Raw genomic sequence first — 25,876 nt, forward strand, 5'->3', positions numbered from 1 at the left:
TCTTTGCTGTAATTTACAATATAGTAGTATATCACTTCCTGTAAGAAAAATAACTTACTAAAATTACTTGCCAAGTACACACACTAGCAGTGCTATTCCTCAAAGGGATAATCTGCTTAGGTTTCAAATTAGTGATGCTAAATATCAATGACAGAATGATTCATGTTTTTGTGTTATCTCATAAATATACAGATGATTAATTTAAAATATATATATTTTTTCTTGCCTTGGTATTTTTCCATCCATTACTTCTGTTTACAAACTCTGTGTGTGTATGTGTGTACATATAGAATATTAAGGCAGGCAAGTTGAGAACACCAAATATAAAAAGGTATGGGAGGGCAGGACTTCCTTGTAGCTCAAACAGTAAACAATCTGCCTGTGATGCAGGAGACCAGGGTTTGATCCCTGGGTTGGGAAGTTCCTCTGGAGAAGGGAATGGCAATCCACTCCAGTATTCTTGCCTGGAGAATTCCATGGACAGAGAAGCCTGGAGGGCTACCGTCCATGGAGTTGCAACAAGTTGGACACAGCTGAGCAACTAACACACACAGTGGAGGGCATTTAGACAAACTCAGTAGAATGCCAACATTTTAATTGTCTCATCAATTTGGGGTCATCTCTGTAGCTTTTTATACTTTTCCCTGCATTGCCTGGAAGCTACACTTCCAGAATTCCTTGCCAGGAGGATTCCACACTAGATTATGCTAATGATATGCACTTGTAAGAGATCTGAAAAACAAACAAAAAAAATATCATTCTCGCCCAACAATCACAGGCAAGCATGTGTCAAACAAAGTTAGCATAGTCTTCAGCCATTGTGAAAGTCAGCAGCTTGAGTGCCTAGGTAGCCAAGATTAGCATCAATTTCCCCAATTTTTCCAACTTTTCCATCTGCTGGGAGGTAATGGAAATTCTCTGACCATTGTCTCCTAAGTTTTCCAAGAGTATGTAAGCACCTAATTTTCTGGAATTAATTACTTCTGGCCTGGAATATCAAGAGTGGTTTCTTTGTTCCAAACCAAATCCTGACCAATGCAGTATGTTCAATAAGGACTCATTATCAGACTATCAGTTCAGTTCAGTTCAGTCACTCAGTCGTGTCCGACTCTTTGCAACCCCATGGACAGCAGCATGCAGGCTTCCCAGTCCATCACCAACTCCCGGAGCTTGCTCAAACTCATGTCCATTGAGTGGTGATGCCACCCAACCATCTCATCCTCTGTCATCCCCTTCTTCTCCTGCCTTCAATCTTGCCCAGCATCAGGGTCTTTTCCAATGAGTCAGCTCTTTGCATCAGGTGGCCAAAGTATTGTAGTTTCAGTTTCAGCATCAGTCCTTCTAATGAATATTCAGGACTGATTTCCTTTAGGATTGACTGGTGTGATCTCCTTGCAGTCCAAGGGACTCTCAAGAGTCTTCTCCAACACCACAGTTCAAAAGCATCAATTCTTCGGTGCTCAGCTTCCTTTATAGTCCAACTCCCACATCCATACATAACTACTGAAAAAACCATAGCTTTGAGTAGACAGACCTTTGTCAACAAAGTAATGTCTCTGCTTTTCAATGTGCTATCTAGGTCTGGAAACTCCCATGGATGGAGGAACCTGGTAGGCTGCAGTCCATGGGGTCGTGAAGAGTCGGACACGACTGGGCAACTTCACTTTCACTTTTACTTTCCTGCATTGGAGAAGGAAATGGCAACCTACTCCAGTGTTCTTGCCTGGTGAATCCCAGGGATGGGGGAGCCTGGTGGGCTGCCGTCTATGGGGTCGCACAGAGTCGGACACGACTGAAGTGACTTAGCAGCAGCAGCAGAACTCTCAGGGAGACTTATTGTATCCAAGTCTGAAAGGAGGGCAGTAACAGAATACGGATGCATGAGACAGCACACAGCAGTGCATAGTAAAAAGTGCTCTCTAATAAGTCTGATGCCAGTTATATGTCCAAGATCAAACTAGTCAATCCTAAAAGTATTCATTGGAAGGACTGATGCTGAAAGATGAAACTCCAAAACTTTAGCCACCTGATACAAAGAATCGACTCATTGGAAAAGACCCTGATGCTGGGATAGATTGAGGGTGTAAGGAGAAGGGGGTGATGGAGGATGAGAAGGTTGGATGGCATCACCCACTTGATGGACATGAGTTTGAGCAAACTCTGGGCGATAGTGAAGGACAGGGAAGCCTGGCGTGCTGTAGTCCATGGGCTCGCAAAGAGTCAGACATGACTGAGCAACTGAACAATGAACACAGCACAGTTCCCGCTTGTTACTGGGTTGGCCAAAAGGTTCATTCAATTTTTTCTGTAAGCTCTTTTTTTTCATTTTCATGTATATTTTAATAATAAAGATAATAATAAAATGCACGTCCAATCATGTATTCCCACAAAGTTTCCTTTCTTGACATACAAACCTCTGTGCCCACTTCCTCGTTTCTTTTCACTGAAGGATAACTGCTTGACAACGTTGACTTGGTGTCTGCTGCTCAACAGTGTGAGTCAGCTATAAGTACACATATGGAAAAACCCAAGCAAACTTTTTGGCCAACCCAATATATTAAATGATTTGGGGTAATTATAATAATCTGGTAAAACAGGAAAACACTGACAATCTAACTACAAGAAAGCAGTATATGGTGAACCCTGATGTGAGGGTGGGATATTTCAAAAGAACAGCATGTATATTATCTATGGTGAAACAGATCACCAGCCCAGGTGGGATGCATGAGACAAGTGCTCGGGCCTGGTGCACTGGGAAGACCCAGAGGAATCGGGTGGAGAGGGAGGTGGGAGGGGGGATCGGGATGGGGAATACGTGTAAATCTATGGCTGATAAGAAAAAAAAAGAAAAAAAAAAAGAAATTAAATTTGTTAAGAAAAGAGTATGAGTAGTCTTAAGTTCCAGTAGAGAAGCAGAAATAGGCAAATAATAAGGAATCTGCCATATTTAGAGGCAGGGTAAACTATCACTGCCAGGGAGATATAAATGACATCATTGAAAGACTTGTGACTAATGAATATCTGCCTTAGTTATATAACATGGCTTTACCCAGTAACCAGGACTCTTTTAAGAATAATTATTCAAGCATAATTTATCTAAATTCACACATACAACTGACATGAGCCAAGTAAGGTTGACCTGTATTATATATAAAATCTTATATAATCTGTACCACTAGAAATTTTTATTGAGAGGATGCTTAGGCTAGATCTCTAAGATGTTGAATTCTCCAAGGTCTTTAAAAAGAAAGTTCTAGAAGGATCATGCTAGTAATCAATCTAACACCCCAGACTTCTCCAGAAGGGTATCGACCTAATGATATATTTATGTGCCCATTTATACTCTGTATGTGCACATGTGCACACACAGACACACACACACATAACACACCAACATACCAAAAGAACACAGACATCTGGATGGAACCCCAGTGTCACATGGCACTATGTGTGCATTCATTAGCAAAATCAGACACAATATATCTTATATTTTAACCTTTCATTTAATAACATTTGTTTTTAGCTTTTGAGTCATCTTCCCACATTTGTTAATCTATCAACATTTATTCCATGCATATGTACAACTAATTTTTCTTTACATCATTCTGATTTCTAAATTGTTAAAATTCAATACATTTCATTATAATTGGCAATAATCACACCTCAGATAAACCTCATTGGCTACGATACTGCAACTGCACAAAGCTACATTTCATTATAGTTGTATCATATAATCTCTGAGATGTTGTGTTGCTGAATCGGTCTTGTGTCCAAGATATACTATATATTAGCATTCTAGTTAGGTTTAATTTCATTTTCTAAAGTGATTGTTTCTTCAAATCCCATAAATAAATATGTAGAGCATATTTATTGCTAGTACCAGTGTAATTGAAATTACCAAACTTTAAGGAATTTTTATGAACTTATGAAATCCAGAATAAATTATTTTTAAGAGAACGGAAGGATTTTAAGTTCACATTTAATTTTTTATCATTTACAATCCCTCAATTATTACTCAGCATTTTTGCATACAATTAAATGCGTAAGCTTTATTGATAGTAATTTTCTATAGCATCCATAATTAGAACAAAGTAATTTTGTCTTGTTCTCCTTACTCAACAGTTTGTATTTTAATTTCTGTGCATGCCAATAAGGTTATTCGCAGAAGCCAACACAAATGTATTTCTTAAGGATTGTTTTGCTTTCTAAGTTACATGGAGAATCAGTTAGAATTCAGTTAGAATGAGTTGTGTTTGAGATGCTTATTGGAATCTGAGTTCATGATATTCTTGAATTAAGTATGGAAGATGATAATTATTCCAATCTCATTTCTATTTCATATACATAAGATGAGGTAGTTTCTTCTAAGTCAGAGGGCAGAATGAATTCTCTGGGAAATTCATACATACATATTCACAAGTAATTTTCAGCTATCTGAAAATTATGTGAGGTAGGAAGGACTTCCGATAAACAAAAGAACTTCAACTATACAGACACTTCTTGGAGTTGCAAAGGAGCTATATATACTGTTCTCATCCTTAGATGCCACCAGCACCTATGGCCCTACATAGCAAATCTCATAAGCCATAAGTGTACATGTGACATCCAAAAAGCAGAGCAACGTCCACGATCCCATGTCAAAGGTACAAGGTTCAAGGCCCGACTATTCCCTCTCGCACCTGGGGAAATATAATTGTGTTTTTTCTCTGAAAGGAAAGGGTAGCAGAGGCACATCAGGAGACACAGTTTCCAATCTCACGTTAACCATATTCTTGCTCTACGACTCTGGGCAACTCATTTGACTTCTACGAATTTCTGTTTCATCATCTAAAAATCAAGGCTAATAATGCCTATCTTCTTAGAGTTGTGATCAGAATAAAAGACCTCATGAAAATGAGGGGGCCTCATAATCAATAAAACTATGTATAACAGCATCAATTATTTTCTCAACCCTTTATAGGTATAGGTTATTTCAATCTTGTGGTAGAAAAAAGAAAATACTGAAAATGTATTATGGCATAAACTAGCTAGCACCTTACAAAATCTGTTTCAACTTCTTTCTGGGCTCACAGAAAGTTTATATTTCTCTGCTCTCTTCCAGTTAGAAATGGTCATGTGATTGTATTCTAACCAATGGAGCATGAAGGAAATGATGGGGGATACTGTCGGTCTTTGTCGATAAAAATTTCCCATATCAGGTTTTCCAAGCCCTTTCCCCATTCAGTAGCTAAATGAAAATGACATCAAGGTTCCAGAAAATAGCTGAGCCATAAGGGAAAGTTGGTACATGCCAAATGACAAAGTGGAAAGCCTCTTACCAACTAGGGACAGTAGTTTTGGATTTCACATGTACAACTTACATAATTTAGTAGTACCTTAGATGAAACAGGGCTTCCCTGATAGCTCAGTATGTAAAGAATCCATCTGCAATGCAGGAGACCCTGGTTTGATTCCTGGGTTGGGAAGATCCCCTGGAGAAGGGATAGGCTACCCACTCCAGTATTTTTGGGCTTCCCCTGTGGCTCAGCCAGTAAAGAATCCCCCTGCAATGAGGGAGACCTGGGTTCAATCTCTTGGTTGGGAAGATTCCCCTGGAGAAGGGAAAGGCTACCCTTCCAATATTTAAGCCTGGAAAATTCCATGGACTGTATAGTCCATGGGGTCGCAAAGAGTCAGACACAACTGAGTGACTTTCACTTCACTTAGGTAAAACAGGAATACAGAAAACTTAAGTGTCAAAAGAAATAAGTTCTGGAGATATAATATACATTATGGTAATTATAGTTAATAATACTGTATTGTATATGTGATATTTTCTAAGAGAGTAGTATTAAGTGTTCTCATCACAAAAAAGAAGGTAATTATGTGAGATTATGGATATGTTAATTAATTTTATTATGATAAGCATTTCACTATATACATATAATCATTACTTTGCATATCTTTAAAAATGACATTGAACTACATGGGATATACACAAACTTGTCATTCATACCTCATAAAAGCTGGGAAAAAACCTACTGTGATAGAAAGTCAAAAATATTGATATTAACTCTTATAGCTAGGTTTTGACAAAATATTATTAGGTATAATAATCCCTTGCTCTAGAGAACTAATAGTCTCAAATATCTACAGTACCTTGAAATCTCAAATCATTAAATAATAATTTTTAAAAATGAATATGGTTTTCTCATCTTGAATATTTATTAACCAAACATCATCCTTTTGCCTTTCTGCCTTCTACTCTTTTTTTCTCATTCTGGAAAGACTTTGTATGTGGATTATAATATTACATGTTACTGTAGCACTTAGATAAACCTCCTCTAGCTTACCATCTGTATACATATCCTCAGTCACTTAGTCATGTCTGACTCTTTGTAACCCCATGGACTGTAGTCTGACAGGCTCCTCTGTCCATGGAATTTTCCATGCAGGAATACTGGAGTGGGTTACCATTTCTTACTCCAGGGGATCTTCCCAACCCAAGAAGACATATCCTGTGTCTACTATATATAATATTATACATAGATAATATTAATATTATCCATATATGATATTAGAGTATAGAAAACCTGTCTTTAATTTTAAAATGAAGGATAATAGTAAAGTAATATGGCTGTTTGGGCATGGCCAAGATTTCTTTGGTCAGAGAATATATTTGGTCAGAGAATATATTTCTTTGGTCAGAGAATATAAGCCTTATTAATGTGACACTGAGCTATAACCTAAACTAAGATTTAGACAAGTGAAGAATGGCTTTGGATAGAAGATTTTATATTTTAGGAGCCAAGAACTTCATAACCAAAAGCTTGTAGGCTGGACAAGAGCTGAACAGGAAGTTCAATTCAGCTATAGTATGGCACAAATGATGACTAATGCTACATAAAAGATCTCTATTATACTGGTAAAGGTAGGTCTCTTTGTTTGTTATTGCATTATGGAATAACTGTACGGAAAAAAAAATAATTCAGTCTACTAGGAGTTTCCCATGTAAATTTCCTTAAAGTGAGAGTTTTGAGTTCTACTGATCTGTTGCATAATGTGAAGAAGTCACATTGTATAACAAACCAGTTCCTCACTCAGAAAATTAGAATTAAAAAAAAAAAAAAAAACTTACCCAAACAAGATTGCTGATAGCAATAAGTGACAACACTACATAATCAGGATAAAGTTCTGCCTAAAGACAAAATGATATCTGGAAAAATTAATGTCACCAAACCAGTAAGCATAGATAGGACAGACTTTTGGTCTACCAACGACATCCTAAGAATACAAAGCAACAGCAGAAGACAATATAATGTGTGGTATTTTAATTATATAATTTAGTTCTCATGTATTTGTGTCTAAAGAGGAAGGTTTATTCTCTAAAGACTGTAATAGAATAAATACATAAGGAGATTTTTTTTCATAGAGGTCTTTCGATTTATTCTACTGAACTCAGATGGATCCACATTCAAATATCTCAAAGGCATGTATGAAATACACATTCTAAAAATTCCTATGTGAACATTCTCTAAAACCAAACCTAACTTAACAATAGCATTTCCCATCCTTTTCTATTGAGAAATACTTCTTAGCATGAAAACCAAATCTATTACTTCAAATATAGATTTTTCTTTCCATGTTTATTACTCATAATCCCTCAGGTAATACATTTGAAAAAGTGCCACAGCTTTCTCTTCCCTGGCTAAATAACAAACCCTCTCTTTAAAACGAATCTTGTCCCTTAATTTACCAGGGTGACATTTTTCTTTGCATAGGTGGTTAGCTGCCCCTGGATAGCAACCACTTCTGAAAGAAGATGCTTTGAGTATATTTTTATGATCTCAGTGCTTATTTTTCCCAGAAAACCATTATACATTCATGAACTGTGGATAAAGACTACATAGAATACAAACATGATAATTAATTTTCACAAACTATATTAAACAGTATACCACAGAAGTAAAAAACAGTTAAGTATATGTATATTTATATATTTGTGTGTGTGGTATTAGAACTATTTTATGACAAATGAAATTGGTAATTTTAATTTTGATTTAATACTGCCTGTTTAATATTCATTGAGCCATAAGACCATACACTAAAAACTTGATAACTCCCCAAATCATTTGCACATATTCATTTTACTCCTTATGTAATGCGTCAAAGAAAATTGCTTGTTTCCTGTAACAATATTTGTATAATTATTTCAGAACCAATCATCGGTCAACACATTTCAACAGATCTCAGGTTGGAAACGTGCACAAAAATGCTTACTGCTTGAAAGAAGTTTAATTTTATTTTGAGTAAATAAATTCATATAATAATTTAGATCAATGTTTCCCAAACTAACCTGATATAAAGAATCTTTCAGTTTTTTTCCTAAGGAATGTCCATGGTGAGGACCAGGAGTAAGTATGATAAGAAGCACTCAGTGATTCAAAATGAGGAAACACAGATTTAGACTAAGCTGAGTTCTCCTACTCATTCATTCATGTAGTCATCAATTCATTGTTTTATTCATTCAAACTTGGCACATTTATGTATTAGATGTAATAGGATATATAAAACATGCTGCTAGGATCACAAATAAGTGAAATGAAATATGATAAATTCTTGACTGAAAACAGATACAGGGTTGCAGTAGGTACACAAAGGAAGTTGTGTACCCTGCCTGAGAGGTTGGGTAAAGGTCAGTTCGGGCTTCACAGAGAAAATAGCACTTGAACCATATCTCAACTGAGTAAGTGTTCACTAAATCAAGAACTGAGGAAAGAACATCCTACTAAGAGAAACCGATGCTAACCATTGTGCAGAATAAATTGGCTGAGGACGAAATTAGAAAACATATCTTTTGGGGAGACTATTTAGAAAACTTACAACTGCCAAGGAAAACTAAGCTGAAGCAATGAGAAATGGTTAAAGGAGAGAAGAATATGCAAAATTAAGGATTGAGGGAGGGTAAATAGAGTATTACTATTCAATCAATATAGTTTTAGTTATGCAAGATGATTAAATTCCAGAGATCTGCGGCTGTACAACGTTGTACCTATAGTCAACAAAACTGTATTCCACCTAAAATTCTGTTAGGAGAGTAGATATCATGGTAAGTGTTTTTAACCACATTTTCTTAAAGGAATTATTGGATCTGGTAATTGATTAGACACAAGATAATGGAAGGAGAGGAAATAAAAGAATCCACAATTGTGTTGAGTCTGCGTAAAACAGAGATGGTGCTTTTATTTCCAGGTAAAGAGAATGATAAAAAAAAAAAAAAGACCAACTTTGGGGAAGAAATAGGAATTCAGTCTTGTACAGGTAAAGTTGGGGACATACAGGTGGATTTGTCCATTAAGCAATTGAATACGTAAGTCTTGGATGGATAACTGAATTTAGAGGCATGGATTTGGAAGGCAGTCACAGGTGAACAGTATGTGAGGTCTTAGGAGTGGTTAAAATAATACAAAGAATTTTACAGCCTGAGAAGCAGATTAGGAATAGAACTTTAGCACATCCTACTATTTCAAAACTGAGTGGAAAATAGACAATAGGAGAACAAGAAGAGAGTGATATTGGGAAAGCTAAATTGAGAGAATTTAAATGATACCTCACCAGCAAATGGCCCAAATATATCAGAAAAAGAAGCAAATATGCCATTAGATTTGGCCATTGAGAGGTCAGTAATTGAAAAATGGCATGAGTCGAAGGAGTAGGAGGTAAACAGGAAACGAGAAAGTAGGCTATGGTCTCAAACTTGATTAGTAAAAAGAAGAAAAAGCTGCAGGTGGCAGTGAATGTATACACTTTTAAAGAATCAGAGAATCTCAGAATTTAAAAGATTTGGAGAAAGCATCTGGTACTTTTCTTTTAACTCTAATGCAGAAATCATTTCCAAAGCTTCCCTTTCAGGTACTGGGGTCCAACCTCTCTGCTTGAATATTTCCAGGAATACAAAGCTGATTAACTCAAAAGATATTTCATTATACTTGTACTTGAAGTGTAAGATATATATAGAAAAAGACACACAAAGTGATGCTGAATACTCATAAACTGAATGTGCCTATGTAAGCAATATCTAAGAAGAAGTAGATATGCATAAGCATATGGACATGCACAACCATCCCCCACTCCCACTAACAGTAAGGAATTTATCTTTTTCCTATTCTTAAAAACATTCTTCTCACAATCACAATTATAAGCACATCTTTATCTTTTATCTCAGTTTGCTAAAAGGAACAAAATAAGAGCAACCAATATCTTGACTTTTAAATATATAGATTAAGTCTCGTTGGTATTTGAACTGTGTATAAATATAAATAGAATAAATAAATAAATATAAATAGAAGCTTACATTTTGTTGCATCTAGTCTCTTTCACTCAACATTATGTTTATTAGTTTCATTCATATTGTTATATGTGATAGATATTCAGTCCCATAACTAAAATATTTCATTGTGTTAATATGCCAATTTATTGTTCTATTGACAGCCATTTCTTTGGCACACTATTAGAAAGAAGCCTGCTAGGAACACTCTACTACATGATTTTTGGTTAACTTATATATATATATATTTCTCTTACATGTAAACCTGGAAGTAGGATTGCTGAGTCACAGAATATGCATTGCAGATGCTGCCAAAATTCTTCCAAAGAACTTGTTTCAACAAGACATACACCAGTAGATCATGAGAATTTGTTACTCTACATCCTTGTTCAACACATATAATATTGTCTACATTTTTCATATTAGCCATTCTAATGAATACGTTGTATTACCACATCTTAATTTGCATTACTGTAATGACTAATGTAGTTGAATAACTTTTCACATATTTGACTATTTGGATATACTATTATATGAAGGGCCTGAGACTTTTTTTCATTTATCATTGGACTACTTCTCTTTCTTACTTGTAGGAGTTCTTTATATAATCCAGGTATGAGTCGTTTGTCAGATATGTGTATTAAGAATACCCTATTCCACTCTACGAATGTCTTTTCATTTTCTTAATAGTGTGCTTTGATGAAAAACAGTTCTTAACTTTAATATAAGCCAATCTATACATTATTTTCTTAATTGTTATTGCTTTGTGTTTTAATTAAGAAATCCTTCCCTATGCCAAGACATAAGACTTTCTTCTATGTTTGCCTCTGTTTCCTTCCATTGTAATTATCCCTTCTACTGTGTTCCCTTCTTTCTCATAACTTGTGTGTGTGTGTTCTCGATTGCTCAGTCACGTCCAACTCTTTGTGACCCCATGGACTATAGCTCACCAGGCTCCTCTGCCCATGTAGTTTTCTAGGCACGAATACTGGACTGGTTGCCATTTCCTATTTCAAGGAATCTTCCCAATCCAGGGATGAACCCACATCTTCTGTGTTTCTTGTGTTGGCAAGCAGAATTCTTTACCATTGTGCTACCTGAGAAACTCTTCTCATTAATTACCTTCTTTGTATCATTCAAATTTATATCATTCCCCTTATTTCTATTAACATTTTATTTACACTTTGTTCATTCTTTTAGGTTTTATCTGAAGAATTGTCATTCATTTTTGAGTTAGATCAATATAATACAATTATTACTTTTATCATCTATATTGTTAAATCATAGAAATTTCTAACCCCACTTATGCCTTCTTGCATTTTGTGTTTCTACTGTCACTATTGCTCTATCTGCATTTTAAACTCCATAAAGCATTACTCTTATTCAGTTCAGTTCAGTTGCTCAGTCGTGTCCAACTCTTTGTGACCCCACGAACCACAGCATGCCAGGCCTCCCTGTCCATCACCAACTCCCGGAGTTTACCCAACCCATGTCCATTGAGTCAGTGATGCCATCCAACCATCTCATCCTCTGTCGTCCCCTTCTCCTCCTGCCCTCAACCTTTCCCAGCATCAGGGTCTTTTCAAATGAGTCAGCTCTTCGCAACAGGTGGCCAAAGCATCGGAGCTTCAGCTTCAATATCAGTCCTTCCAATGAACACCCAGGACTGATCTCCTTAAGATGGATCTCCTTGCAGTCCAAGGGACTCTCAAGAGTCTTCTCCAACACCACAGTACAAAAGCATCAATTCTTCAGTGCTCAGCCTTCTTTATAGTCCAACTCTCACATCCATACATGACCACTGGAAAAACCATGGCCTTGACTAGACAGACCTTTGTTGGCAAAGTAATGTCTCTGCTTTTTAATATGCTGTCCAAGTTTGCCATAAGTTTCCTTCCAAAGGGCAAGCGTCTTTTAATTTCATGGCTGCAGTCACCATCTGCAGTGATTTTGGAGCCCAGAAAAAATAAGGTCAGCCAAAGTTTCCACTGTTTCCCCATCTATTTGCCATGAAGTGATGGGACTGGAAGCCATGATCTAGGTTTCTGAATGTTGAGACTTAAGCCAACTTTTTCACTTTTATCAAGAGGCTCTTTAGCTCTTCACTTTCCAGCTTGTGATTCTTCCAGCCCAGCGTTTCTCATGATGTACTCTGCATATAAGTTAAATAAGCAGGGTGACAATATACAGCCTTGACATACTCCTTTTCCTACTTGGAACCAGTCTATTGTTCCATGTCCAGTTCTAACTGTTGCTTCCTGACCTGCTTACAGGCTTCTCAAGAGGCAGGTCAGGTGGTCTGGTATTCCCATCTCTTTCAGAATTTTCCACAGTTATTGTGATCCACACAGTCAAAGGGTTTGGCATAGTCAATACAGCAGAAATAGATGTTTTTCTGGAACTCCCTTGTTTTTTCAATGTTTAACAAAGTTCATGATCATTTATGTTTCTAATTACAAGTTTCAGTGTTCCTCAATTGCTCTGACATTTCCATTGCTCCATTTAGGGTCATTCTTCCACTTATAGAAATTCACTTTAGTATTACTTTTAGCACAGGCATGATAGTAATGAATTTTCTCCATTTTTATTTTGTTTTTGTAGTTTTGGTTGAACATTTTGGTCAGAAAACATCTTTGTTACTTTACTTTTGAAGGACTTTTATTTGTTATAAAAGTTTGTAAGCTGGCAGTTCTTTGCTCTCAACACTCTACATTCTATTTACCCTCTATCTTCTCTTCATTCTCAAACTTATTCTGCTCTTTTAGGTAATGAGTCCTTTTTCTTTGACTGCTGGTAAGATTTGTCACTTATTTATTTCTATTTATAAGCCATGGCACTCCCTGGATTTTGATTGAGAACCTGATAGATATTTATCTTCTCAGCTCTGAGAGGACACAAGTACTTTTTCAGAAGTTTTCAGCTTATTTCCTCATGATAGCTTATGGTGAATGTACGTTGGATTTATGATCTCTGAAGAAGATTTAGCTTCAGGACCAGGGACCAGGCTTGATCATGCAAGAGCTTTTGTGTAGCAGAGTTTTATTAAGTGGAAAAGGGACAGAGATAGCTTCTGACATAGACATCAGAAGGGAGACAGAGTGTTCCCCTTGCTAATCTTAACAAGGGAGTTATAATTTTTTAATTAGTTATTACAATAAATCAAAAAAAATGCCTCAAGGTTGTAAATATCTTACTAGACCCACTCTCATAATATACATTTTAAGATAACAGGATTAGTCCAGAGGTTTTCAGGAAGGAGAAACCTGTCCTCAAGCAGGATACATTATTGTTATATAATCCTTACTAAGGAATGTAGGAAAAAAACGTTTGTCCTTCCCTCCTCCTTGAGAATTCCAGACCCCTATGTCCTCCTTGAGAGCCCCAGACCCCTTTCTCCTCCTCGGGGACCCCAGACTTCTTATCAACCTGCCTAGGAATTGACTCTCATTCAGGCCTAAACAACTAGATAATCTGCTTGCAATGCAGGAGACCCAGGTTTGATCCCTATATTGGAAAGATCCCCTGGAGAATGGAATGGCAAGCCACTTCAGTATTTTTGCCTAGAGACTCTCATGGACAGAGGCGGCTGGTGGGCCACAGTCCATGGGATCTCAAAGAGTCACACTACAGAGTGACTAACATCTTCACTTTCACACAAACAACTAAAAAATTTGGCAAGTGTCTTCAAGAAGTGTTTAGCCTTGTGTTTGAGTTTAGCATCTCTCTCCCATCAAATCCTTTCATTAGAATGTTTTCTAAATACCAAAAGTCTATGGAAGCTTTCACTCTGTCTTTCAGAAGCTTTTATCCTAGTTCCCCTGCTTCTTATGTGGCCTCAGAACACAGCAAACCCCACGGAGAAAACTGGCTATGTGTTTTAGATCCCTCAAGTTTCCAATCTGTCATCTCAGCCTTGTACAATCACTGAAAGTTTCTCTGGCCTTTCTTACTTCCAGAAGACATCTTTTGCCTGGGCCTCACCCAATTCCTTGGCCACACTACGAAACAGCAAATGCCCTCAGGATAAAAATATGAGTCAGCAGCCCAACTTAGAATGATTTTCCTCCCTCAAACTTTAGTTTGTTTAATCCTTGTTGCTTCAGTTTTAGGAAAAGTGAAAAGTGAAAGTGAAGTTGCTCAGTCATGTCCGACTCTTTGCGACACCAAGGACTACAGCCCGCTAGGCTCCTCCATCCACAAAATTTTCCAGGCAAGAATACTGGAGTGGGTTGCCATTTCCTTCTCCAGGGGATCTTCCTGACTCAGGGATTGAACCTGGGTCTCCCACATCGCAGGCAGATTCTTTACCATCTGAGCCACCAGGGAAGCTTCAGCTCTAGGAAGTACAGCTAATTTATTTGGTTTGTTCTAGGTATTACAAAAGAAAAACTAGTCTGCCATAAGCTACCTGGAAATGAGAAAGCAATTACATGTTAATGGCTCTAACTGGTTTTCAAAACTCCTTATATTAAAACAAAATTGATTCTCCTTCATTTTCTACTCTTCGTCTTAATTTTGAAGCATATATCAACATAGAAATACTTTATCCTCATATATTTCTTCATATTTTTGAAGAATTGTCTCCTTTAAATCTTTCTCTCTTCACACTAAATACCAATAAATTCTAAACTTTTTTTTATACATAAATCCTTTGCCTTCCTGGTCATCATCTTCAGGGAACACTCCAGATTGTCAGTATCTCTCTTAATAAACAAATCTGAACAAATATACTAGATTCTGTCATTAAATGCAACAAAGGAAAAAAGAGAATCATATAATGATTAATATAGTCATAAAAGAAGTTATCTGATAAGCTCTTTTAAAAATCACATGAATAAGAGCAAAAAAATAGCATAAAGACAGAAAAAAATTATACAAAATAGAGACAGAAAAAATGGGATGAAAGCTTCCAAAATGAATAAAAGCTCATGAAAAATGCTAAACAAAAAACACATTATAAGACACATGAACCCCAAGGTTCATAGCCACAGCCACACTATTTATAATAGCTAGGACATGGAAGCAACCTAGATGTCCATTGAAGGATGAATGGTTAAAGAAGTTGTGGTACATATATACAACGGAATATTACACAGCCATAAAACGGCATGCATTTGAGTCATTTCTAGTGAAGTGGATGAATCTAGAGCCTGTTATACAGAGTGAAGTCAGAAAGAGAAAAACAAATTTTGTATATTAATGTATATATATGGAATCTAGAAAAATGGTACTGATGAACCTATTTGCAGGGCAGGAATAGAGACAGAGAACAGACTTTGGACACAGCAAGGGAAGAAGAGGGTGGGACCAATTGATAGAGTAGCAACAAAACACAAACATTGCCATATGTAAAATAGATAGCTGTTAGGAAGTTGCTGGATAACACAGGGAGCTCAGCCTGGTGCTCAGTGACAAACTGGAGAGGTGGGCTGGGGCGGGGGGTGGGTGGAGGTTCCAGAGGGAGGGGGCATAAATATACTTATGGCTGGTTCACACTGTTGATGTCAGAAGCCAACACAATATTGTAAAGCAATTATCTTCCAATTAAAAATAAATTTTAAAAAGCATACTTTATTCTTTTTAGACTCTTTTCCCTAGGCTATCTCCATTCATCCTCATAGTTCAATCACATTTTATAGGTGAGTTAACTCAGAGGATTTCGCCCAATGTCAAAAATATAGTTAATGGTAAAAGGAATAGATACATATGTATGTCTAACTGAATCATTCTACTGTACAACTGAAACTAATACTACTACATCAACTATACTTCAATATAAAACTTTTTTTTTTAAATGTAATTAATGGTAGAGAGTTTCTCGGTTTAGCCAGAGATATTTATTACATAGCTATACTCAATCTACTGAATTATCCAAATAATGGCAAGTAAGCCTTTTAAACTTTACCATAAAAATTTAGATAGAATGACCTTCTAAAAACACCAACAATTCAATTATTCAAAGATAAATATGTATAGTTAAGTTCTCTCCTATACTAGCTAAAGACACGTATATAGAACCACAAAATACTTAATACCTTAATATCACTAAGGTTTTAGAGAAGGGAGATTAACAGGATTTCAGTATATACATATTTCTATATCTCTATTTCACATTTAAGAATCAAGCTACCCATTAAAATGGTCATAATTTTAAAGTAGATTTAATTCTAGAAGTATGCAGCTTTCTACCTCCCTTTTACATATTAAGCAAATGTCTGTGTAGTTGATCTCCTCTCTTTAAATACCTAGGGACGCATTTAGCACCTGAGGTGGTTACTTTGAGCTTCTAATAATGTGTTTGTTTTCCCAGAGCTGCTGTTGCCTGAACAATTCAAAGATTCATTTGCAGTTACTCTGGTTTAGGGAAGAGGGATATAAATTTGGCTCTTTGGGATTGCTTCTAAGAAATTTCTCTATATAAACGCCATTTAGAATGTTCTTAACTGAGGAAGTTTAAAGTGAAATATAATGGCCAAAAATCTTAAATTTGAAAAAACCTCAAATCTCAAAGCCCCCTTTACCAGTAATTAGGAATAGTAGTGATCTAAAATTTAAAACAGGACAGAGTATTTCATTCCACAATTACAGATGAGATTAGGGAAATAATTTAACCTGAGAGAAAGGTGCCAGTTTTATTTAAATTCACAGTAAGGAGTAAATGAGAGCAGAATTGACTTGAGCCCAGGCACAGGTTTGACATCTGTCATTATTAAGATGGGAAGGAGACCAGAAAAGGGAAGCCGAAGACATTTAAGACAAATGTTTCTAATGTTATGAGACTGCATACTTGAAGTGTTGCCAATGTTTAATATTTTCTCTAAGTAAGATACAGATGAAACTCTCCAGTTCAGGAAATTAAATGGGCCCAAACTGCCAGTAGGAGGCAAAGGAAGCTATTACAAATATTGGGAAGTCTGAGTTAACACAGAGAACCTGATATGTTGCTGGCACCTTGTAAGTGCTCGTTACTATTAATTGAGTTGAATATGAATTGAATTGTGGCTTTACTAAAAGCATACTTCCTGAGTTAGGAGGCCTTAGCAAACAGGGCCAAAAATTAACTCACAAATTCAAAGCCATCTATTTTTAAAATGCATGATAAGCAACACAGGAAGCTTTTACAAATAGCCAGCAAAATCTGAGCTTTCAATCAACAATTTCTTTCACTGAAGGTGTAGAGCATGGAACAGATCCAGAAGCACAGATGGTATTTTTCATCTGCACATGCAATTTCCTTTTTCTCCATTTTTATATAAACCTCTCTCTCATTTTTTTGAAGAATGATAGAATTTACCAGTAAAATTCAACACTACTTACAGCCTCTGGAAATGTTGTTCACCTCCATTTCACATTTTTAGCAGCAATTTAACTGTCTTTCAGTATGTGTAGAAAGATCAGGGAGGGGGGCAACTTTATAATCTCCCCTTTACTATACTTGAATAATTTCAGAAGCTTTAATTCCTCCAGGGATCTAAAACTTCTCCGGCATTTAAAGTAAGTGCCTTTGTCCACACTTATCCCTATTTTCTTTGGATTAGGGATACCAACTATTCATAGAATCTTAAGGCCAAAATGAATCTTGGAGGTCATGTTGAGCTGCTAGTGACTTGCTCAAGGTCACTTTGCTGGTTAGTGCGGGGAAGGTGAGACAAGTACGCTTGCATCACACTTCACAATTCTAGAGCCTCATGTACAAAGATCAATACATAGCTGTATCTCCAAAAAATTCATTTCCAGGACTCCACCAGGATGGATACCCGTTATTCTTCTAAAGTGAATCAGATTCATTTGCGGGTGAAAAGAAGTCTGATGTTCAAAGTCCGAATACCATGGTTTATAACTGGTGAACTGGTACAGCATGGTGATAATAATAGTAATAGTAATAATAATAATAAAATAGATGGAATGAAATTCCAGATACCCAAATACAGTATAGGAAAATAAATAAAAATAAAAGTTGCTCAGTCATGTCTGACTCTTTGTGACCCCACGGACTATACAGTTCATGGAATTCTCCAGGCCAGAACACTGGAGTAGGTAGCCTTTCCCTTCTCTAGCAGATCTTCCTGACCCAGGAATCGAACCAGGGTCTTCTGCATTGCAGGCAGATTCTTTACCAACTGAGCTATCAAAATGAACTTGTAAATTTTGGTAAGGAAACAAATAACATAATGCTACAACATAAACTAGAAAAATATTTTAAAAGGAATCTCATTTACCTTTGGAAAAACACCCAGTTGTAATTAACAAAATGAATTAATATATCCGCTGATTGCTATGTTAATGACTCTGGCCTAGACCTCTCTTCAGAACTGAACAAAGCTGCTTCGCAACATCTCCATTAAGCTATGTCAAAATCTCTGCATCTTTATGAAGTCTAACACTAAACTTACAGACAAAGCAACTGTGAATCACCCTTGCAATGTCCTGTTCCAGTGAATGCCCACATCAGGACACTCCTGCACCCAGAAACCTAAACATCCTTGAGACGGTCTTCTCACTCAGTCCCAATTTCTAATCCTTTTCTCTACAGAGAGGATCCAAATCCTGTCCCTCTTCAGAAATGCTCTAGAAACCTGACAAAATCTCTCTACCTCCTGGCCACCAGCCCCATGCATGCTGCCTTCTCACCTTCCTAATGGATCCTTCAGTAGCCTCCTAACAGCTGTGCAGATATCTACTCTTGACTTCAGCTATCTCTCTTCTTCAGAATTATCTTTTGGTAAATACAAATCAGTTCATGCCACTTTCCCACTTAACATTCTTCATTGGCTTTCAATTGTTTTATGCTAGCCCACAAGCCCTTTAAAAACCCCTCAAAATATCATTAAATGGACTACAAGGAGCAAGTGATGTGTCCCTGATGACCTCCTAAATCCATCTCCTTCTGGCCATCACCATTCCAGTCCCACCCTGTAATTTCTTGTCCAGCCGTTCCAGACCCCCTTCCTGTAACCTGCCCTGATCCCTTGCACAGTGTTTATGTCAGCCTGAAAATGCCTCCTCCTCCCTTCTCTCATCTCAACTCCTATGAAACTTCCTTAGGGACACCTTCCATGATGTCCGTCCCTCAAAGACTAGTTCCCTGTACTTTTCCTCCATGACCAATACCAAAATTTATAATAATATATTTGTGTGACTATTTGTTTAATTGTGTATGCCCTTACTATAATATCTGTTTCTATTTACTCATCCCACTAATACTTAGAACAGTAGCTGGCACATAATATTCAGTGATCATTTATGGAATGAATTAAGGAATAATTCAATAGAGAAGAAGAAAAGGGAGGAATTGAGGGAAGGATGAGAAAGAGAGCAGGAGTGACTTTTAATAAAAAATTCACCAAGAGCTTAGAAAGTTCCATTTCAGGCTTATCTGTTAGCTTGGATAATTGTGGGCTGATAGGAAACATACTAGGTCATAGAGAGCACAATCACACTCTGACCAAGTCTATCGAAATTAAGCAAACTTTGGTTTACGAGCTTTCCCTCAGGGGTAACAACAACATGCAGCAGTATCTTGAATGATGTGTGTGTGTGTGTGTGTGTGTGTGTGTGTATGTGTGTGTGTGTGTGTGTGTGTGTGTGTGTGTGTGTGTGTGTAGGATCAGGTGTGTGTGTGTGTAAAACATCTTTAGACTTTTTACTTAGATCAATTAACACCCTAAAATAGGCACAAAGAGTGACCTTCCTTTAGTGAAGCTTGAAATCCTGGAAAGATTCATGTGTACTTTCCAAGACTCTACGGCTACCACACCTACTAACTGGCCAATATACAGTATGGAAAGACCTAAAGCATGATTGCCGTAAAGTTTATGCATATCCATTTGTGTTTCTAAGAAAGTGAAGAAGGAAATGATCAGCAGGAAAGTGACTGAAGGAGATACCAACAAAACGTTACTCCTCTTAAATTATTTAGGAAAACAGTCAAGGCAATTATTGTGGGATTGTTTTTTTTTGTTTTTGTTTTTTTTTTGCTGATGTCTTCTTAAAAGACATGAAATCCTAAAATTCAGGGTGAAGCTAGCAGGCCAAATATAATTATAAGAGTGTGAGCGTGCAGAAGCAGAGAGAGACCCCCCCACCCCCCAAAAAAATGCCAATGCAATGCGGCAGAGCACTTCATTTGATTATGTGATTAGAACAGTGGTATAATTTGGCTCCCATTAAGAGTTTTATGAAACTGGGATACATTTTCTAAAACACTCTTAATCCACTTCAACTACAACCTACACCATGAATTTAATGTCACCAACAATTCATACTACTGTATGAAGACAGGGAATAATCCATATTTATAAGTTTTAGAGACAAGATTTGCATTCCCAGTTTGGTCTCCCTCATGCTCGGCTGGCTGTATTTTTTGTGTGGGAATATAGGCGAGGTTGATTTATGAGTACTTGCATAAGCTTTATAGAACAAGGTAAGAATCCTAGGAACTGAAGAAACCATCATAAACACAAATACCAGTGCCCACGGTCCAGCTTACTGCCAACTTTCTGCCATAGACACAGAAGGATACATGACACAACAAGGCCTACATCTAAGATCTGGGAGAAGTGCAAGCTCAGATAAAACTGGTATATCTAGGTTTGGGATGCCTTGAATAAACCAACAGACGGACAAATATCTCCTCAGGACCAGGCAAGACAATAGAGAAAGCAAAGTAGTTGCTCTCAAGTATCTGTGATATAATTGGGGAGCTAAGATATAACTCATGATAAAATAGTAACTAACACACAGCAGCATGTATGAAGCACCAGGGGAGGAGTAAAATGAAAAATTGCCACAGTTCAAGAGAAAGACAATATTTATAGATATTTTTTGGTGTTTCACCACCCCCACCCCCATACAGTAGGTAGAATTTAACCTAGCTCCTAGCAGGATCCAGAGAGGCAGGGAAGAATTTTCAAGAGGAATCCAAGGTGAGAAACAACCCCAAATGCTTGCAGTTCTTTATAAAGTGCCCCCTTCTCTCAAGACAAAAAAAAATCATCCTGTCATATAAACTAGGGGGTTGTTTTGCAGGTTAGAGGCATTTTCTGCTATATTAGGTTTTGAAAATGTATTTTTCCACTTATCTTAGAGCATCTATGGGGGACGGGGGGTGGAAAGAAAGCATCAGCAGGTTAATGTCTACCTTTCACAGAGAGTTTGTTGTTGTTGTTGTTTATAGTTTAAAACAAAACTACTGAAGTATGGAACAAAATTGTGGAAGTCAGGAAAACATATGATGAAACTGATGTTAATTTTAAAAAAAAAAACTGTACTATGTATCCAATCCCACTGATTGTTTTATTAAGTTCAGACATCAGAATAGATTTGCTGACACAGTTTTTTTCATCTTCAGAGAGGAAAGTTATTATTTTGTTATTTATCATTTTTATGCTTAAGGCTGCTCACTGGTATTTAATCAGCAGGTATAATCGATTTAATTTGATAGATAATGCATAGAAAACAGGGAGTGATGTGCCTAAAGCTAAATTGCAAATAAGTATCCCATACCATAATTAGAACTCTCAGTCCTTTTTACTTAGTTGAATATTTGATATCTGAACTATGATACTTTCCACCAATAAGCCAACAATTCTAATAATGTGCAAATGCTTCTCTCTCCTTCTTGTTCTGATAGAGTTTATACATTTTTGAGCACCTCAATTTGATTGCATATCAAATCTAGATTAATGTGGCAATAGAAATAATTATTGGAAAATGACTAACAGAGCATTTTAAAAATGCTCAATTCTCTAAGCTCATTTCAGCTATATATTGAATGGTGATACATGAGTGACAAACAATGGACTCTGCAGAAAAAGATCAGAAGATATGATGGAGTGTTTCATTCAGGAAAAATGTTATAATCATCCATTTCATTTATTGAGAACTTATTATTTCAGGAAACACAAATGCATTATCTCCACAGCTAACAACAAAACTTTAAGGCAGGGATTATTATGTCCATTTAACAGACACCAATATTGTAGCTCAGAAAGGTTAATTAACTTGCCCAAGATGCCCATCTAGTAAGTGATGGAGATTGACCCCTTTTTCCCTGTCCTCAGTTGGGAGTACCTAGTTCCTGACCCCAGGCCCTCATCATCTCTCACCTTCCATTTTACTGTATTCTCATAACCTTATTTCTTATAAGTGTAAGAAATACACTTATTTCTGCTCCTCCATGTGCATTTTTTGGTACTGCCATTGTGAGTAGTTTCAGTCCCTTGGGCCACCATGTCACCAGAGGTCTCTGTGCCTCTGCCTGGAATGATCTTTCTGCTTTTTTCCTAAGAGTTCTTATTATTCAAGGCTCAGCTCAGAAGTCTTCTCTTTATGGCCTTTCCTGATCTAGCCTAACAAGGCTGACTGTGCCCTTATCTGAGGTCAGTAAATAACCCAGTTAAAGGCAGAGCTTACTCATTTTTATGTTTATATACATGGAGGCCTCTTAGAGACTGGGAGTTTCTTGAAAACAGGAACCATGCCTCAATTATCTTTGAATTACCAGTGTCTAGCACAGTTCCTGAAACCGAGTTATATTCAATAAATAGAATACTTATATCATTTTGGATAGAAGCTTAAGCCTGACCCAAAGTGATTGCAAATGACATGGAGCATGTTGGTCCTTTGCCCATTATAATGTAATTTAGGTTGCAGTCAGCACTCTTAAGAATCAAAAGGTTTTCTTCAATGCTACAGAGAGAATTTTTAAAAATTAGAAACCAGAGATTTTTCATGCTACATTTTAGTTAAAAATTAGATCAGTTAGTTTCATTTGGTGTTCATTTCCCTTGTTACATTTATTAATTATCAAAGATATTACTTGGTTTGAACAACTGCTTGCTCCCTATAGTCCATCTGGGCTTTCTTCTCAATAATGCATTGAAGTCATAAGTACTAGATTTATTGCCTCGGTGATTTCCATAGCACAAAGTATGAATTCAGTACAGCACTGAGCAGAAGGGAGAGCTAATGGGTAAGGCAGAAAATGCTTAATCAATATCACTCGTGGCATAAGTTTAAAACCCTAAATCCCCAAGCAGATTTTGTAAAGGGCTGCATTCAAGGCCCCAGTCTCTAGAAATGCATTTACTGTACCATGAAGTTCAGAATCATTTTCTTTCCTCCCAAACTCTTGATTACTCCACAGACCTCTTAAGGATACACTGAGTCTCTGAACAACAATTCAGTTGGCCCACAGGAGAAGAGATCCCTGAAAGAATGAAGTGGGAATATATTATTATTTCCAGAAAAGGCCTTTCCTCCCCACAACACATGATTTTTTAAAAGATAAAATATCAATTTGGGATCAGCAGAGAGGAGAAAATTTCAGAATCTTAATGTTGAAAGAGACCTTACAGATAAGACATCAGCCCTGGAACTGGTAGAAGCACCTTCTAACCTGAGTAGTCCAGAAGGGATGGGCCACAATATCACTGAGTCAAGAGACTGACCAGATCTCGGTGACTAGGAGCCATCTACCTCCTGTATTAACTAAGCAATCATAAATAGGAATTTAACTGGAAAGCTGAATCAGGCAGGCATTTCTGATACAGTCAGGCATTATGACAGAAGCCACCTGTGTGTTCTGACAATAAAGCAGGTGTGCACCAAAGGATCAAGAGGTGTGAGTGTGATCAGGGACCCACAGCATTCTGATACAAAGACTTCTGCATTATTAAACTTCTGGCACTCTGAATCCCTTTAAATACCCATAGGAACTATCTGATTTATTAGGAGAAAAGTCTTGCTTTCATCCAAACCATGTTGCTAATGTCCTCAGGTAAAAAGAAAGGGTCTAAAGGGTAGCCCCAGTACCATGACACAAATATAAGCCACACAGTTCCTTTTTCATTAAAGACACAGTGAGAAATAAATAATCAGTATAATGATTAGCAAACTGGTCCAATAAATTTTTCAGTGTTCTTTCATGGGGCTACCATCTAGGAAACGTTGTCTCAGTGCTAAAACTATGGTTTTATTTTCCTGTTTTTCCCATCCCCTAGACAGAATGATATGGCAACGCACTCCAGTACTCTTTCCTGGAAAATCCCATGGACAGAGGAGCCTGGTAGGCTACAGTCCATGGGGTCGCCAAGAGTCGGACATGACTGAGCGACTTCACTTACTTACTTCACTTAGACAGAATGATGCCATCCCATTATGCTATTTTTTATTGCCTACCTCAACACATTTCAACAATGTTCTTGGAAATTCACTTGAATTATATGTGAAATGTTCTTATTTTCTAGATTTTTTCTGTATTTAATTTGTATTTTTAATTCTCCTTCAGAAGAAGCTAAGAAACATTGTATTATTCAGATACTAGACAGTGATTACAGCTCAACAATAAGACCTTAGTACATTTATTAAGAAACTACAGAGACTTTGTCCTACTCTGTCACTTTTGTATGCCTCAACTTTATGTCCTGTAATAAAAAATTATAAAATCATTAAAATAAACAAATAAGCCATTCAAAATACATTAGTTCTCCCCAAAGGCACTTAGCATGATTCCCATCATATTATTTTGAGAGTTTTATTTACTTATAAAAGTCATAAATATTTTATTAAATTGTAAGCAACTGAAGCAAATAAAAAAGCACATGAAAAAAGAATTAAAATAAAAGGTAAGAAAATCTAATGAGTTCTCTATTCAGTTCATTTCAGTTGCTCAGTCATGTCTGGCTATTTGTAACCCCATGGACTGCAGCACGCCAGGTTTCCTGTCCATCACAAACTCCGGGAGCTTGCTCAGCTCATGTCCTTCAAGTCCGTGATGACATCCAACCATCTCATCCTCTGTTGTCCCCTTCTCTTCCTGCCTTCAATCTTTCCCAGCATCAGGGTCTTTCCCAATGAATTAGTTCTTCTTATCAGGTGGCTAAAGTATTGGGGCTTCAGCTTCAGCATCAGTCCTTCCGATGAATACTCAGCCTTGATTTCCTTTATGATTGAATGGTTTGATCTCCTTGCAGTCCAAGGAACTTTCGAGAGTCTTCACCAACACCACAGTTCAAAAGCATCAATTCTTCAGCACTCAGCATTCTTTATGGTCCAACTCTCACATCAATACATTACTACTGGAAAAATCATAGCTTTGACTAGCCAGACTTTTGCTGGCAAAGTAATGTCTCTGCTTTTTAATATGCTGTCTGGGTTGGTCATAGCTTTTCTTCCAAGGAGTAAGTGTCTTTTAATTTCATGGCTGTAGTTACCATCTGCAGTGATTCTGGAGCCCAAGAAATAAAGTCTGTCACTGTTTCTATTATTTCCCCATCTATTTGCCATGAAGTGATGAGACTGGATGCCATGATCTTAGTTTTTTGAATGTTGAGTTTTAAGCCAGCTTTTTCACTCCCCTCCTTCACTTTCATCATAGGTTCTTTAGTTCCTGTTACCTTTCTGCCATAAGGGTGGTGCCATCTGCATGTCTGAGGTTATTGATATTTCTTCCAGTAATCTTGACTCCAGCTTAAGATTAAGATGGATTCATCTTAGTATTTTGCATGATATACTGTGCATATAAGTTAAATTAGCAGGGTGACAATAAACAGCCTTGACGTACTCCTT

At 36.9% G+C, this 25,876-nt stretch overlaps 2 protein-coding genes and 1 pseudogene across 6 annotated transcripts in view; 1 reads left to right on the forward strand and 2 right to left on the reverse strand.

Annotated features, from left to right (window-relative positions):
* CTNNA3 (catenin alpha 3) overlaps positions 1-25,876 on the reverse strand; it is a 1,812,800-nt gene that overhangs the window by 1,187,169 nt on the left and 599,755 nt on the right. The window lies entirely within an intron of this gene.
* Positions 1-25,876, forward strand: part of LRRTM3 (leucine rich repeat transmembrane neuronal 3) — a 198,343-nt gene that overhangs the window by 149,452 nt on the left and 23,015 nt on the right. The window lies entirely within an intron of this gene.
* Positions 3,605-3,707, reverse strand: LOC122709667 (annotated as a pseudogene).

The sequence above is a fragment of the Cervus elaphus genome, chromosome 15, assembly GCF_910594005.1.
Source record: "Cervus elaphus chromosome 15, mCerEla1.1, whole genome shotgun sequence".
Taxonomy (NCBI): domain Eukaryota; kingdom Metazoa; phylum Chordata; class Mammalia; order Artiodactyla; family Cervidae; genus Cervus; species Cervus elaphus.